This window comes from Gymnodraco acuticeps, unplaced genomic scaffold (assembly GCF_902827175.1).
Source record: "Gymnodraco acuticeps unplaced genomic scaffold, fGymAcu1.1, whole genome shotgun sequence".
In the NCBI taxonomy this organism is placed as follows: domain Eukaryota; kingdom Metazoa; phylum Chordata; class Actinopteri; order Perciformes; family Bathydraconidae; genus Gymnodraco; species Gymnodraco acuticeps.
In genome coordinates, this window is record NW_022990966.1 from 1,990,695 (window position 1) to 2,009,606 (window position 18,912).

Below are 18,912 nucleotides of genomic sequence, written 5' to 3' on the forward strand. Positions count from 1 at the left end.
ATCTTAAATCCAAATGTAATCATTACCGCTGGGAAAGCCTTGATGTTACCAAATCATCTTATTTGAAGCCTTTTAAGTCCCGGCTGGCCGACAGATGCTTTAAGCAGCGTAACAAGTCGATTTACAATTGGAGGTTTAACTAAATTACAGAGAATCTACTGTTACATGTTTTTAATCTTCCACACTTTTTCCCAACCCTCTAAATTAGGAATATTCAATGCTTTAATTTGCGTTTATCACAAGTAGCTGCAAATCAAGAATCACTCCTGTATGTAAACAGTCCATGATCTTTTTCCTGTATAAAATGAATGCGCGCTATTTCCAGAGTGTGCTTTTTAACAGCAGTGGTGTCGCTCCTAAAATTGGAAAAGTGCCTTTGCGTAATTGAGGCGTCAGATTCGGCAGGTCGGGTGTGGAGACAGAGTGCTGCTGGGTTTACAGAACTGCACTCTGCTAATCTCAGACACTGCGTTAATCCACAGGTTGATCCATCCCATCCTTTTAATGTCAGACTTGGAAAGGCTTCTGTTGAATCCTAAAACAATCCACAATGGTTTAAATCCTTAAATCGAAGCAGGGTGGTTTTTAATTTATTTCGTTTAACCACAAATTATTTTATGGATTAAAGAAAGTCAAGTTGTAAAAAGATGCCTTCATTCTGAAATATATTTCGGCCCGGAAATAATATCCACAAAGTGCTTTGTTTTATCGGTTTCTCATTAAAGGCTTGAAGATAAAGCGGTTCCTTTGAAGCGAGTGATTTGCTTTCTTACACTGCCTTAGCACAAAGGCTTCCTCTCTTTCAACTTGGATTATTGCCAGCTCTGCAAACTTTCCCGGCTCATTTCCATCATTTGAAGGTGGCAGAGAGTTTCTCCGCAGCCTTAAGTAACTGTTAAAACACATTTAAACACCGAGACGAGCCGCTGCTTCCCTTTGACCTCGCAGCCTTCTATTTATTCTGTTTCACTGACACTAGAATGTCTAATGAAGAGAGCAAACACAGACTTTCTCGACCTGGCCTGAACAATAAGGGGGCTTCTTCAGATGCCTCTGCGCGCGGACCACCCACCCCAATGACCGACTGCAGAAATCCTCCTGACAAATCACTTCATTTAAAATTGGTTTAAAATCTTTATTCAACATAAAAGCTTAAATTGGCATTAAACGATTTCAGATGTTTTTCCAAGCTTATTTAAAAAGGGAAACAAAGGTTGAATCTATAGAGACATTTTAAATGAGATAAAAAATAATCAGAACAAGTGGAAATTACCTTTCATTTAAAAAGAATAAAGCTTTTCAGATTGAATATGTCAGATACAATAGTTCTGGAAACCTGTTGCAGAGTGAAAATATTAGTCAATTATATATTGTAAACCAAAAATAATAAATACATTTAAACTATTTGATAATTCGTTTCATATTCCAGTAAAAAGGCAAAAAAAACCAGATGATTCACGTTTGGGAAAAGTTATTTTTTTACGGGAGCCTCAGTCTACTGAATATCTCTTAGTCTTCAGTTGGAAAAATAAACCAAGACATTTGAAGGTATCACCTTGTTCTTGGGAACCTATGATGGACATTTCTCACTGTTTTCTGGATATTTCATTGAATCAATAAGTCAATGTTAATGAAAACATCATTAGTTGCTGTAACTGCTACATCAAGAGGGAAAACGAATGTCCATTTGCAGCCAGTTGCCCCTTCAATATTCTGTCTCCACACATCCCTCCGACATCAGCATTGAACCTCTGTCCTGTAGTGATGTAGTGAAGGATACATGTCCTCTTGTGTATTGGAGCCAGACAAGGAATACACGGACCTTTGTCCCAGAGAATCCTCTTTTCATAGTCATGGCCTGAGAGGAGAAAGAAGCTGAAGAGCTGCTCTCTAATAGCTCGATGGGCCATCCTTCACAAATGAGGCTCTCAGCAAAAGCTTGAAACTCCTCATCAGCGCTCTTTCCTTCAGTATCTGCTGCTGGTGGCACAATGCCAACTGGATGCTCATTTCTTCCTTCACTTTTAAGGATTTGTTTTTTTCTTTTGGAAATGGTGGATGACTGATGAAATTAAATATTTTACACGCAACTATTTCCATTTTCCAATTCTCACCTTTCAAACTATTATAACATATTATTTGTTTAAAGATATATTAGATGGTTGACTGTTGGTAACAGACACTTGAATACGGTAATATCCAGTATAAATGAATATACGTTTAGCTTGTCTTAGTTATTAAAATTTGCATTATGCAGCACCTCTAGTGCTATGAGAGATGTACTGTTGCTCACAATAAAACACAACTCTCATACGTGCTGAAAGATGACTTTTAAGAGACAACAATTAAGCTTAACATTTTATTTTTATTTTAACAAGAGACTACATCTGTCTCTTAATGTAAAGCAACATTTCCCTGTCAAATGCCGTGGAGTATAAATGACATCACATATATGACTATTTAAGTTGGTTGACGTTGTCTATGGCGAAAAATTCGCAAGAAATATAAATGTTTTGGTTGCGTCTTGGGCGGTGGTGGCGAAGTCCATAGGGACTTGCCTTGGCAACTGGAAGGTCACCAGTTCAAGTCCCGGAAAGACCAAGTGCTACCGAGGTGTCCCTGAGCAAGGCACCATTCCCTACACGATCCCCGGGCGCCGTACATAATGGCAGCACACTGCTCCTAACACTAGGATGGGTCAAATGCAGAGAAACCGTTTCGTTACATAGTACCTGTACTACTTAATGACAAGTTGAATCTTATCTTAAATCTTTTTGCATATGCAAAGAATGATGTTTAACCTTCTGCTCTTATCTAGTGCAAAGCTATGTGAGCGACTTATTGTGAGATTCAAAGATCAAAGTCATGATGATGAGCCCCCAAACAATGGATGCTTAAAATGATTAATATATGAAATGTGACAGATTAGAGGGATCTGACAGAAATGCGTGTCAGAGGAGAAACTGCTGCTCGGTTCGGTCTCACCTTCCAACTCAGTTCACACATGATTGAATGAAACAAAAGCATGGAGAAACACTGTCATCATTATTATTATTGAGGTGAAAGGGGATCGTTTTCTCACCTGCCCGACACATTTAACAGCCACTGTGGGCCTTTCCTGTCCACGCACATCCATTGCTAATGACTTTATGAAGCCATTCACAGGCAGATCCAGGGCCGCCTGCCTCTGGCACCTTGCTGCCCGGCTGAGGGCTCATTACTGGGGCCTGCTGGGCCTGGCCCTCACCTTGACTATGAATGGGAGTGCAGTAAAAGGCCAGGTACGCTCCGTCTGGCTCTAATACACATCCTGACTCAGCAAGAGGAGCAGGGTTTGAGGTGAAGTTACAACCAAAACACCTGCTCTGAATCTGAAAACACACATCATCTATTTCTTTAGATAAGTCTCCCACTTAATTCAGCTTAACTCGTGTTTTGCTACAGACAACTTGCTGAGAACTGAAGGTGAATACTGTGACCAAAGAGAAAAGGCATTCTAACAACCTTACATTAAGAAAAAGTGATTACCGTTTTTCAATTTAGAAATATAATATTTTTCAAGGTTCATTTAACAAATTGATTTCTCAACTTTCATCCTTCTGTCTGGCTAGCCGTTGTACACCAATGGGACACGAAAGACCAACTTTAAACATTCACTTGTGGATTGATCTTACAATGCTTATGTTTAATGATGTTTAACTAAATATTTGAATAATAGAGCCTTAAATCCTTAATCTACATTCTTCTATAAGGTACCAAGCAAACACCTAGGAATGTTTAACTATGCAAGGCAGTCAAGTCTATATTTGAAACTCAAACTACAAAGTAAGAATTCCAACTTTATTAACACCAAGAATTCGTACATCTCATTATCAGTCATTACATTAACGCCATCAGCTAAATGCTTAAAATGTGAAATGAACTGACTAATTCCTGCATTAATGCTGCCTCTGCTTGCAGTGTCACTATGCAGATTGGGTGTGTTTTTCATTTACACGTGTGGCAGAAAGAAGGGAGGACCTCCATTCCCTGCAGCTTGGTTCTCCTGCTGACCATTAGCATTAGCATTAGCATTGACACCAGCACTGTGAACTGCTACTGTACGAGCTGCTCTCCTACGGGCTAATAGTGGCCATTTAAGACATCCATTGAGAGAAATGACCGTCCATGTCATTACCAACTTAATGAGGGATTAACTTTCTCGCTGAACGGTATCTGTTTACTGAGAGCATGGTCCTATCCTGGGAATGGAGGATGTGTGTATTGGATCTGTCTGACACTCCATGCAGGCACTACACCACTGGGCAGAGTTTTTGAAGTAAAAATGAACTGAAATAGATATTTTTTTGTTAATGTGTCATTTTGTTATGATGCTTCAGCACCATGCCCATTAAGAGACGAAACAGTCTTGAAGAATTGAAGTAAATAATGGTTGCATTAATAACAACAAAACATCTGTTTACAAACTCTCACACAGCTCCAGCAGTATAACCCAATGGTCACTAATCCAGTATGCGCACTGCTCCACTCTTTATACTGAAAACATACTCTAAAGTTGGCTCAGTCGTCAACGCGTCCGGACACGTCCAAAGTGCAATAAACAAGGTTTTAGCCTAAATGCAAGTGCAGCCAACACAGGATGAGAAATTGAAATACAAATCATTATTTTGAGGGTGATTTATTCCTTAAAGGCTTACACGCTAAACTCTGACTTTGTAAATAGAAATGATCCAAGCTGAACATCCGCACGTTAGCATTTAGCTCAAACAGCCGCGCCAAGTTCATCCTCACAGAGCTGACATGGCATAGACTCATAGATGTGATCACATGCCTGTATAGATAATGCACTTATGTCAAACTTTTACTTTGCTCTCTCAGATGATTTAGTAAATACTAGGAAGTTAAGATTCCAAAGGTTGAACATCAATCTATATTTATGTGGCTGAGAGTAGTAACAGTGAGAAGCATCTGCACACAGCTAACATACTTTATCAGACTATCAGGAACAGTTTAAATCCTTCGCCAAGCAAAGAGATAGTGTCCAAAAGTTGCTGCTATTCCCTTCCTCTAAGTTCTATTAAAATGCTCACAGTTGTTCCTTTATCATGCAAACAAACGGGACTGAAAGCACGTTACACTTTTACAATGCAAGGTGCACAGGAGGAGAGATGCAAACACGACAGGTGGGCTGCTATATAAAAATAGTGGATTCAATAGTTTTAGAAAGAAAGCCAGTGAGTACATTTTTTTATAACATGTAAACCTTGAAGTCCATACATTTGTATCTAATTCAATGTTCACCGATCCCAGTTCCTCCAAGTTATTGAAGTTTTCTTTACATTTTCTAATAAACATTTTATTTATTTGTTTAGGTTAACATTTTTAGAAGACTATCAATTGTTTCATTCTTAAGTTTGTGCATCCAACATGTTTACTGAAATGTGCTCTCTGTCAAAACTAAAGACTGCCGTTGGTTTCTTGATAAATGCATAAAATGTAAATGTCCTGTAGACATTTCACATGTTTGCTGATTTGTAAAGCTCCTTCATGAAACCAATCCCTGCAGTGTTTTAGAGGGGCCCCTTCCCAGGTGCTTTGAGGGCTCTGTGGAGACCCCCCCCCCTCGGCCCTCTTTAATGGAGGTGAGAATTGGCGGGTTGGACTTTAACACTTGACCTCTGTTTACCCTTCCTGTGGGTGTCCGGCCTCCATAAAGCGCTGCTAGCAGGACTCTGCATTGAAAGAGAGCGCGCTGCTCTGCTGCTCCGGGCTGTGAGGATCAGGACAGCCATTTCCTCTCTTCACATTCTCTGCTTGCTTATATTACTGCCACACTTCCTCGACCCCCCACACTCACCCCCTCAGGCCTTTTATAGGAAAATGATGACAAACCTGCATATTCAACATGACTCCTCAGCCTCAGCCGGCTCCATAATGCGGCTTTAATGGATGTTTAATCAGGAACGGAGAACCTAGTTTATTTTTGATGACTTGTATTCATTGCTGTCGGGCTGTTAGTGTTAACTCTGGAATCATCTATAAATCCTTTGGTCTATTTATCATCACAGTTTCTTCAATTCCAAATTACACATCTTCAATTATTTAGTTGTCTGACCAACAGTCTGAAACCAAAGACAAGTGAGAGCAGCAAATCTTATTTGAGAATCTATACTGACTTTTTAAAATGGAAAATATAACCTTAAACCTCAACAAACACAAATTAATCAATTAACTACCAGATACATCCTGTTAGTAGCTGTCTCATTTACGCAGTTAGTTTACAACGTATTCGTTTTGAGTAAATGCAGAGACCTGTGTTAGCACATGTTTAACACTTTCACTTTCTCAAACCTACATAACATCACGTTTCAGTTTTTATGGGTTAAGGCTTGTCTGAACTCGCAACCCTGTGGCACTTTGAATTCAAAAAAGACGTTTAAGAAGCAAATGTCACATGGGGTAAGTAGTTCAATACAAATTGTCATTTTGTGGTGGATTTTCTTCTTCTAAAAGGTTGCCTTCAGTTAACTTCATGCACTGGTCAGTAATTCATATCCTGATAGGTGTATCAGGTAAAAGCTTTGTTCTGGTCTCTTGGAATTGACAATGGAAGACGTTTTTCTTGTTGGAACATGATCCTAGAAAGTGTCTGAGGTCTCAGCTGTGTGGATTTGTTGTGACATATAACCTCAGTGTAGGAATAAGACTAACCCAGTCTGCACTATGCTTGGTATATAAGATTATACAAGTGCCATTCAAAGGTACAAAGAGTTAGCAAAACATATAAATTACACAACAAAAAAGACAGGGGATCTATATTTTCTTTATTTTTGTCAAAAAATGCTATTTCTGTGTCTCTCAGCCCTGAGCCCATTAATTCCTACTAAAGTGAATTTAAAATATATAACATGAATAATGACCTTTAAGAATGGGGTACTGTAATTATGCATTTCTCTCTGTACTGTAATTGTGCATTTCTTGGGGACCATTTTCACCGGCAAATGAATGGTGCTTGAGGGAGGTCTGGGGGCAGCAGTAAAGTGAATGTGGGATTCAAAGTCAAAAATGAGTTTGTTCATATAATGAAGAAACATGTGCAACTAAGTGGCTCATTGATGTGGTTTAATAGAACATTTGATTTAGTGTTCAGTCAAAAAAAGTGAATCTCTTTTGCTTTTGGATTGAACCTGTAAGGCAGTGGTTCTCAAAGTGGGGGGCGCGCCCCCCCAGGGGGGCGCAGAGGCATGACAGGGGGGGCGCGAGAGACCAGGAGAAAAATGGTTATTTAAAAAAAAAAAAAAAGTTAAAAATAAATAAATAAATCATATTTTGAAAAATTATTGATTCGAAAATAATATGATACAGTACAGTACTATTACGTCTGGGTGTCTGTGTTTCATTAAAGCTCGGCTCTGTGTGTGTGTGGAACGAGCCATTTTGTGTGTGTGCGCGAGCGAGAGAGAGAGAGAGAGAGAGCGCACCGGTACCGGAGATCGTTGATGTTAGCTTCTGGTGCTAGTGAGCTACGCTAACGGATATAAGGAGTTTTTTCAACAACAAAGTGGAGGAGAGTCCTCTCCTGTCAGACTGAGAGACTCAGTGAGCTAAAGGACTCTCTCAGTGTTATCTCAGTGGGTCTCAAACGTTTTGGTCACCATTAATATAAATAAATTAAAAACAGGTATGAAATACTATATGACATTAAAAAATGTATAAAGTTTAAAAGGGGAGTGATTTGTAAAATATCCATAAAGAAATAGTAAATCTGTTTACAGTTCTGTGTTGAGAGATGTATCCATAGATCTTTTCATTTTGCTCTCAAAGTGCACCAGATTGATGCTTTTAACTTCAATATTTAAAAATAAATCTTCCCGGGGGAGCTTGCCCCCAGACCCTCCTATGTGAGGTCCACACACCACCTATAAAAATAGCACTTTACCCCTGCTTACATCTATATGCTGTGAGCTGATTATCGAGCCTTCATTGTAACAGTCGCGGGTACATTGTGTATATGCGTGTGGGGAGTGTTGCAGTAGAACATTCTACTGTAGCGCCCGGTACATTAATGGGAAACCCTAAATGTTTGAGCACCCTCTATGAAACGTCAAGCTACCCCACAGTACCCCCAAAATAAATCTCTGGCGCCGCCACTGAGCCTGACTATTTGTGTTGTGGGGGGGCCCGACTTTTTTTTTTCTCCAAAGGGGGGGCCTGACAGAAAAAGTTTGAGAACCACTGCTGTAAGGTGTTCTTTAATGGTTTTCCATTTAGATTACATTTGTGCGACTTTTCTTTAAATGTGAGCGTTCTTTGCATAGACTGCAGAGATAGAGGCCTGTGTGTCAGCGTTCCCTCCTCTCTGTATTGATGTAGGTTTACAGTTGTCACACCTCAGGTTGTAGTCCATTGTGTGTGTCCATGTAACTTTGAGCTGAACAGTGGATCAAAGCAGCGTCTCCATAGAGAAACACCAAACAAAGAAAGATATGCTCAGTGTGGGCCGTGATGGACTCAATGATGACAGCCCACCTAAAGGCACATTACACCTCACTTCCCTGTCCTTTCACTTGTGCAACGAGTGAAGGTCATTGTGGCTAATTTAGTGTTTTTACAAGAGCTCACTGAACACTTCAAACAAGACCACACACACACACGCACACACACGCACGCACGCACACACACACACACACACACACACACACACACACACACACACACACACACACACACACACACACACACACACACACACACACACACACAGGCTGACAGGTACACAGCACATCTGTGGTGACATCTGGTGGGCGTGAGAGAATAAAGCAGAGTGAGGAAAAGTCTAAACAGGCAACAGTTAATTTAGTTATGTCTTCATCCAAAGATGCTCAAATATTTAGTAAATGTTTTAATAATTAACAATAAATGAAACACAAAATGAATAGTAATTGCCCACTAATTAAGTTATTTTCCTGTGCTGGCAAGCCTATAGTTTTGTTTGCTCGACTATCATTATTTCACAGTTTAATATGTCAGTCTTCTTGCCATTCTTGTATTGGTCGAATTCACTTAATCTTACCATGTTTATTTGGACTAATTATGTTGTTTATGCAAACACATTTCAATACCCCCTCAATCCGTGTCATTTCCCAGAGCAGCACCAACACGGCCTCCATGTGGACATTATACAAAACAACACAGCTGTTGCCAAACCAAGGCTGCATAATATTATATTTATTGTTTCTAGTTGTCTGTTTCTAGATTAGTTTTTCATGACCGAAAGAACGAGATCGCGGATACAAGCGGCCGAGATGGGTTTTCTCCGCAGGGTGGCTGGTGTCTCCCTTAGGGATGAGGTGAGAAGTTCAGTCATCCGGGAGAGACTCGGAGTTGAGCCGCTCCTCCTTCGCGTCGAAAGGAGCCAGTTGAGGTGGTTAAGGATGCCACCTGGGCGCCTCCCTAGGGAGGTGTTCCAGGCACGTCCAGCTGGGAAGAGACCAAGGGGTAGACCTAGGACCAGGTGGAGGGATTATATCTCTTCGCTGGCCTGGGAGCGCCTTGGGATCCCCCAGTCAGAGCTGGTTGATGTCGCCAGGGAAAAGAAAGTTTCGGGCTCTCTGCTGGAACTGCTACCCCCGCGACCCGACCACGGATAAGCGGGAGAAGATGGATGGATGGATGTTTCTAGTTTTGCACACTTACATGCTTAACACTTTAAATCATTGCATAATAAATCATTATTTGTCAACTTGCTTCAAATAAATAATAACATCATTTTTTAAACGTATGGAGGCATACTCTTTTTATTTCATTTTTTACTATATTATATTAATACATTTAATATGTATTACTTGTTTGCACTAATGAGCTTCTTGCTATTTTCATACACACAATCTTTACTGAATAACTGCGTACTTCCTCAAGAATCCTCTGGATGGTGCACAGGTGGCAGAGTTAACCACCATTGTTGTAGTCCAGAGTTTGTTGTAGTCCCATTTTTTAATTGAGCCATACCTGCAGTCCCTCAAATAACCAACAGGTGGCACCATGCTGTAGATAATGATCATCATGAAGGGTATTCATTCCAGCTGCTGATTTAGTGTTACATTACAAAATGAAAATAAAAAGCAGTTTCAATAACAAAGTCAATGTAGATGTTTGAAATAAATAAATAGATAGCCAAAATATGTTATGGGTTAAGGTTTACCAGATCATGTTGAAGAACAGAAACATTTTATGTTTAAAGGCAGCATACGTTAAAAGAGTTTCCATTTTTATAGAGACAAACATGAGAATAACAACACATATTTTGCATGTTTGAGGACTTTTAGAACGTTTAATCTAAAGATGCCTAAAGACAATGAGTTGGTGCATTATTTCATGACATGGGTGTATGTGAATTATATTGATGAGGTCATATCTGAACGGCAACCAACTCAGTAAAGGAGTGTCGTCTTAATGCCCAGAGGAAATGTTCTTCTCTGACCTTTCATTTTCCGCTGGGGCTCTTTAACATATTATATGTAAAGTATGTCCTCTGAAGGATGTCTGACCCCTGCAGGGAAGAACCACATCCCACCCAATTATCCATAAAGAATCAGTCAGTTGGGACATAAGATTCACAGGCTGCTAATTGTTGAGTTTATGAGCATTTAATACCGTTACCTTTGATACTTGTTGCACTTATTAACTTTTAATCCCTGACCTCATGCATGATTAATAACTCTCTGTCTGATCCTTTTCTGAAATGAGGCCCCGGCACAGCCTCCGACAGATGGACCAACTGCTGCCAACTGCTCTCCATGAAATATTCAGAATGTATGTAACACACAGACATATACACACGCACACGCACACACACACACACACACACACACACACACACACACACACACACACACACACACACACACACACACACACACACACACACACACACACGCACACCACGCGCCACACACGCGTGCCCGTCACTCTTATTAGCAGTCAAACAAAGGGCAAGTCTCACTTCTGCACATAAAACTCCTTTCTATCAGACACAGAGATCATTAACATAAGAAAAGCAAGCAGGTATAATAGAGAGGAAACTACTTAAGGTCAGTTTATCAAATTAGCTTTATTGTTTAAATGACTTCTGAATTTGGTTTCAATTGAAACTTGAGAGTTATCTAACTGGCATTTTCCCACTGCTTGATTTTGATCAATTCAAGTAAAGTTAATCTCTTTGTCACTTTTTTACCAACTAACAGTTTCACCAGGATGTTTTTTGTACTTTAAAGTAAGTGAAGTCATGTCTCAAGGATTTATCAAACCGTAATATATTTATACTATACTAAAAATGTCGCCTTAAGACCGCTTCAATATTACACTATAGTCTAGATGCCAGCATAGTGAACCCTGAAAAGTTGGGTACACAAGTTTTATGTTAGGAATGTATCGTATGGGTCCCCAGCACATAGAAACTGCCGGTGCTAACTTGCATATTTTGTGTAATTTGCACAATTGGCTTAAGTTGTGTTCATTAAAACGAATGGCATTATACCCTATAGTTAGAAAATGGCCGGGCCGATTTTGAACATTTTGGAGTGGTTTTGGGCGTTATTGAGGATGCTGAATCCATTTCTGACATTTTCAGGATCAGAAAAGGCAGTTTTAACCAGAAAGTGGCAATTTTCTTACTCTTGTTGGGCTGATTTTGACTACCATGAGTTGTGTTGCAACCATTGAACCATGAAAATGTGCATCTCTACTTTGGACAATTATCTTTCAAATAAATAGGCAATCTGTCGAATCCATATGATCCAGAGCCCCTAAATCTTCCAAATCGACCAAAAAGTTATCAAGATCAGCCCATAGAGTTCAAATATTGGCATTTTCTGTTTAAAACTGGCATTTTTGATCCTGCAAATGTCAGGAATTGACTCTGCATCCTCAATAACCCTCAAAACCAGTCGAAAACTGTCAAAATCACCACTTGTGAAAATTACACAACATATGCAAGTAGATACTAGATTAGTTTAGATCTGATTTACAAATACAACGTACAATGAAACACAGATCCATTTTAAAACCTGTCTCTCATAACCTTATAACACACTTGCTCATGTATCATTAAATTAAAAGAAGCTTTGTTAAAGTGTGGTTCAAATATAAATAATTTATATTATAGAACGTTTATAATCATTGACAAATGCATTAAATACATTAACACTTAAAATGTCCTCCTTTTCACTTTTAATTCAATTATAACGTGTTAAAAAGTGTTTGTGTGCTGCTTATAAATGCAAGATTATATAGGGGTGTTAAAATAAAGTGTTACTGGGAAGTTGTTCTATTATTTTTATGTATTTTTGTTTTATTTCAAAAGAGAAATACTAAAACTCAACAAAGCAAAAGTTGTATGTTATGTATCGGTTAATTCAAGACAATTTTGGTTTAAATCCTAAAACTGGGTATCTGTCTGTTGAATGAGATCTTGTGTAAAGTTGCATCGCCCCTCAGAGCTGCAGCCCCCGACCCTCACAGCCTGCATAGATTAACATCAGCTAATTAAAGGCTCTAAACTGCCGAGTATTCACACACAAATTCTCCCACTGAGCCTGTGAGTGTTTTTCAGTTCGCTGCAGCAGGAATCAACAGACAGACACTTAACGGGCCGCTCAACAGAAATTCACCAGCCCCTGTCTCACATTTGTTAATTTGAGGCAGAGCGAGCTGGGCGGAGATCCCCCTACACATGTACATCTGAAGAGAGATGAAACAACCATGGAGTTGTTTGCAGAGCTTAAAATCTGCATTCATTGGGTGGGGGGTTTGGGGGTCGTCCTGCAAGACCATTGTACCGTGTTCGATTTAAAACAGGGGATGTCATGTTGCACAATTATAATTATCCTCAGACAAAAATGTGAAAAAGCTGCAGATAACTTTACTGGGTGCTAACTAAAACCATACAGGACAATTAATGAAGTGTATTTGTATGCACTGATTTTAAAATGATTTGTCTAAGTAAGGCTAAACTTCTTGGCTGCTACACTGAAGTCTAAATATTACATAATTGACCCAAAAGAGATATATTTGTAATAGTGCCAATACTATACCGTACAATTACTGCATCAAACAGTATGTTAGTATAATCAGGATAATGTACATGCAAGTGGAGTAAACATATGCACACAAATTCAGATTAATGGCCCCTGTGAGTGGTCTGCTATTGGAGCTATGTTAAATTCATTTATTCATGTATTTTATTGTATTGTCTTTTCGTCAATTAGACAATTATTACTCATGCATAAATTGATTAGCTACATTTTTCTGTGAAGGTATTATTTGGACAATTGTATTTAAGACTGCAACCTTTTATTATGGATTTATATTAGACTTGACAGATATGAATGAATGTTTTTTTAGAAGTGTTTCATTTGATAAAAGAAGCCACATTTTTCAAAAAGCATGCATCTAAATGGGAATTTCTCTTAATATTTTATTATTTATTCAGATATGTTCAGATGTAACAAAAAGAGAGAAGACTTTTGGTTCTTGACTGTTTTTGATACTTGGGGTCATAGAAACCCAGCTGTTGTAGTTTGATATGCCTCTAGATCAGGGGTGTCCAAACTACGGCACGGGGGCCAAATGCGGCCCGCGAGCCATTTTGAATCGGCCCTCAGCTAATTCTGAATGTATAATCAAATATGGCCGACAAATGTAACTTGTGCTTGTCTTGTACTTCTTAAATATGTAAACATATATTACACAGTATTCAGGTTTTAATAAGCCCACTTTTTAAATAAATTCAGTCCATTAAAGTTGCATTTTATTTCGTGACAAGCGTGAAATATACCCTTCATATTTCCCCTAATTAAAAGCAATCTGAGGCTTTTTCTTTTAAGGAATGAGCTGCTAACAAATAAAGTAAACCCTCTGGAGAGCTGTGATAGGCTGTTGTGTTTCTTAAAGCATCTTCAAGTAACAAGCATCATCGACCTACATTTGATTGATTTTGCTAACTTATAACCTATGAGACAATAAACCTCTACTGAGTGGCCCAGCCCTTCTTACATTTTTCTGTATGTGGCCCTCGGTGAAAAAAGTTTGGACACCCTTGATCTAGATCATCACCATATCTTATGAAAATCAACTTAAAAGCCATGTCAGGATGTGTCACTGCACTCAATAAACCTCCTCCTCCTCTTTCCTCTCTTTGACCCCCACACACAGCCTCCCGTCTTCGTCCCCTCCTCATCTTTTGTCTGCCTTTCCCTCCAGAATTCCTGGCCAGAGGCTGGGGCCTGCTCCCCCTGCGCTGCCGTCCATCTGTCGGCTGCGGGCCTCCTCTACGGGCAGATGTTAGCTCCTTCTTCCCCGACCTGAGCCTGGAGGTGACGAGGGGGTGGTCGGTGCTGACCTCAACCAGGAGAGAGTCTGCATTGACACCAGTGGGGACAATGAGAGGGAACAATGGTAGGGCTGAGCACCAGGGAGGTGGTGGATGACTGACCGTCTCCATGCAAACACACCACACACTATCATCTGTAGGGAGGTGGGAGAAGTGCTCAGGTCTTTAGCTTAAGTTTAATAAGTAATACCAAAGTGAAGAAACACTCCGTTACAAGTAAAAGTCCTGTATTCTTTTTTTAGTTTAGTAAAAGTAATAAAGTATTAGTATCAAGATATACTTCAAGTACCAAAACCAAAAGTGCTCATGATGCAGAAAGACATAGACATTTGAATATTTGATTGCAAATTGTAGTGGAGTAGAAGACGTATAAAGTAGCATTAAATGGAAATACTTAAGTACTGTACTTTACAATTGTACTTGAGTTACTTTCCAACGCTAGTTAAGTGAGTGTGGCGGTGTACAGGAAGAGAATTATGTGTAGTGACAGATTGATGTAGCCTCATTGCAGCAGAGAAAATGATCATACATCGTCATCGTCTCGAATTTAGATCTAATTTCAAGATTTAAAGGTTTGTCATTTGCACAACAGCTATAGCAATGTATTTCCTGTCAATCCATAATAATCCTCACTATACCAATCCAATAAAAAAATATTTTGTATATCACTCTAATTCTTAATTTACACACACACAGAAGAAAGTCAGATTCCCAATCAAAGAAACTATGCTACATGTAAACTTTGCATTGGTCCCCCCCTTATTTTTTGGCAACACAACTGCAAAGCCTCAGTTTACACGTGCTTATCTTGGAAACCTCTAATCAGAGAAGTCTGCCGGTGGGAAACCAGTAAATCCTGTGATAAAGCAAGGAAATCACTGGGACTGTATTTGTAGGTATTTTTTTAAGAATTGTAATTAGAGGAATTGTTTGGTAGTAGATATTATCCTTAAAGGTTGGATTAGAATATACTACTCTCTTAATTAAAGTGAAGCTACAGCCAGCAGGCAAATAATACCTAAACCACAGGGACAACAGACAAAAACAGACATGAAATACCTACTAATACCTCAAAGTTTGAACAGTTAACATGTTATATATCTAATTTTCAAAATGTGTCCACATACAGGAATGCAAAACAAACATTTTTTTTCTTTAAGTGAAATCAAGACAGTTAACAACAACCTTTGTGATCTGGTAGTTCAAACTGAAAAAGTGAAGGCTATGCACGTTTGTTTGTATGGCACATTACAAGTCAATTCAAATGTATATATGAAAAAAAACATAACAGAGTTAAAAATAAATACATAATAGAATCTAATGGAAAATACCTTTCAAACAGTCACAAAAAAGCCAAGAGTAAAGAAGCTTAAATAGAATAATAAGACAGGTATATACTACCACCACATGTACTGTAACTATATCTTGACACTTCTTAGTATTGACTTTAATTTGTTATTATATTATTTGTTTTAATATTAGGGCTGGTTTTAATCTGGGTTGAAAGGTGCTTTATAGAATGGTACTTTACTCACAAGGGTCAGCGGGCTTAAACTAATGCCACTGTTATGGGCCACACTTTGGCCGTTGAGTGAGAGGTTTGTCTGTGCTTTTATTTAGTGTAAAACAGAGCTCACATGGGTGTTACTATAGGAAGATGCTCTTTTGTCAGAAGAACAGATCATAAATAGCTGTGAGAGAAACATATGATCACTTCTGTTGAATTAAGTTTTGAGGCATTTTTCTCGCAAGCTTTCTGCGATGATAATGAGCTCGAGTGTGATGTCATCAGTAGATCTCATCAGTCTGATGAGTCTGTGTTAATGGTCTGTTTGAAATAGTGTCAATGTTAATGCTGCTGCTGCAACATTTCCAGATAAGAGAAATACAAACGCTCCAGTAAGTGTCAACTCAACTGCTTTTGACGGTTCTCCCATCAGGACCCTGAACTTCTTTTTTGAGGGTTTTCAAGATTCAAGGCTTTAATTGTCATTCGTACTACAGTGTAGCTACATGAAAATCTTAGGTCACAGGCTCCTCCAACAGTGCAACACAATATAACAGATAAAATAGTGCAAGTAAATACAATAAAATAGAATATAAGTAGTGCCATAAGAGTCTATGTACAAGTGATACATAATTTGTAAGTTGCAACCAGGTGAACGTTATGGATGTTCTTAGTTCAGGTGTTTAACAGTCTTATGGCCTGTGGAATGAAACTGTCCCTGAGTCTGGTGGTTTTAAACCTGATACTGTTTTCTGTCAATTGTGCTGTGTTGTCTGGCAAAACAAGTTGATCAAATGCAGTTTTAAGACCGCAATTTGTGTTTGTATGTGTGTGGGTGTAAAGCCCTACCTTCCTTCTAGCAACACCCTTTTCTCACTGCTGTAAGTAGAGCTCAGGCTGTTTCGAGGCTGTCGGTGAGGTAGAATGCATTTTGAGTTCCCAATTACAGGTTACCACAATCCAACATGACTACCTGCCTGAAGATAGACACACACTGTATGTTTCACTGAGTCACACTGTGAGATAAATACCGATACAAATGGGTTCAGTAATAATACACTACTAAATTCATGAAGCACTTTTAAAGCAGCATTTACAAAAGTGACGTGTGTGCAGGTGTTTTGGGCTGGTTAGTAAAACTCCTTCATTTTGAAGAAAGGAAGTTATATCTCAATTCTGCTATTAACAAACTTTGATATTTAAAAAATGAAATATTGATGTCTATAGTATAAATATATGATCATATGTTGTTGGCAGATGTTAGATTCTTGTTTATAAGTTATTCTGATTGCCTAAACTTTACAAAGCCAAACCTAACATCTTCAAAAGTATATTTTAGTCAGATAATACTCAAAAGGATTTAGCTTAAAATGATATATGACTAGAAAGAGCAGATCATCCTCTAATTTCAGAGGCTGGAATCAGAGAATAGTAAACTAGTTTAACTGTTTCTGCTTGAAAAATTAAGGAAATCATCATTTGATTATGAAAATAGTTATAGAACAATGTACTAACCTTTTCCGGTCTGCTGTGAACTATGTTCTGTGCCCAGAATGTCTTCATAAGTAATAAAATAATGAGTCAGCACACTTATTGATAGAGAAAGCAAGCAATTCAGGAAGCACAATAATAAGAGAGGGAATTAAGAGTTATATGATCTGGAGTAAGGTCATTTTGTAAATGCATGAAGGAGAAATCCAAAGTAAATATTGTTGCGTACTTGTTTTGTATTTTATGGAAGCACTGATAGATTTGCTACATCAACAGATTTGACTTGTTATGTGTGTCTGTTGGTGAGAGCTTGTGTGAAGAGGAAATTGTTGGCGGTGGGGAGTCGGTGCAGGTTTGGTGGGAACAGAAGGTGTCGGGAGGGTAGTGGAGGTTTTATTCAGAGTAACTGTCTCGCTCCCCCCGCTTGTCTCTTCTTTTCAGATGTAGGGTGGGGAGCCTGGAGTCACAGGCCTCAGCTCTTACCTCTGCAGGGAAGTTCATTCAATTTAATTTACATCCGTGATGCAAATCTCACAGATACTTTATCCCAACAAAGACCATTCCAGTGAACAGTGGTTCTTCCATGGGCCAGAGGTCAGCACTCCCCCCTGCTTACACCAGGTTAGCTAAAATGATACAGAAAGAGCTTCTCGTTGGAATACTAAAGCAATGTTGTTGTGTGCTGCCATACCTGATAAGGTATCAGATTTGAAATGGCACATAACTGCACATTCAGCATTGCAAATACAACCAGGGCTATGAGAAACCTGGACTTGTGGTGGGGGAATTTGAGCCAAATGAAACTGAGAGAGAGAAAAGCTGAAGAACCACAAACACAAACATCACATAAACCTGAGGCAGAATGAGATCCTTTACTGGTTACATCTGTCCGGTTTTGTTTGTTGGATTGCCTCAGCAGTCTGGTTGAACAAGTTATCACAGGTGTGTGTATGTTTGACTTTACAGTCATTACACATTTGGTCCCTTGTTTCAGGAAAGCTTTCAAAATGGAGTCCTGAAAAGCCACACAGCATGACATGAGGGCCTTATCCAGCAAACATTCGTGTCTGTGTGGCGACAAGAAGGGCCTCAGAAACATTGAATAACTTATATATTATCTGTTACACAATTACAGAGAATATAAATGATTTGAAACCCGTCAAATTCACAAGATTCCTTTTTCATAAAATCATAGCCACATGCTAAAGATTGAAAAATACTAGAAGAAGCTATGTGGGGTATTTGCTTCTTTGATTAAACACAACAAATAGAGATTGATGCAGCTTCTCCTTACTGTATGCCCATACTGTTTCTCACAGCTTCATAAAAGTCATCATAAAGTCAGCCAAGTTGGTATTTCACCAATCTAACAATGTAACCCCACCAGCAAACACACATTTCTCCTTTCTACATGATTTTAGAAAGGAGAATAATGTGTGTGCTGGTGGGGCAAAAAGGAAGTAGCCTATGTTGGTGATCTGTCTGAGTCACTTTCTGTGGGAGGTGTATGGGCTCCGCTGCTATT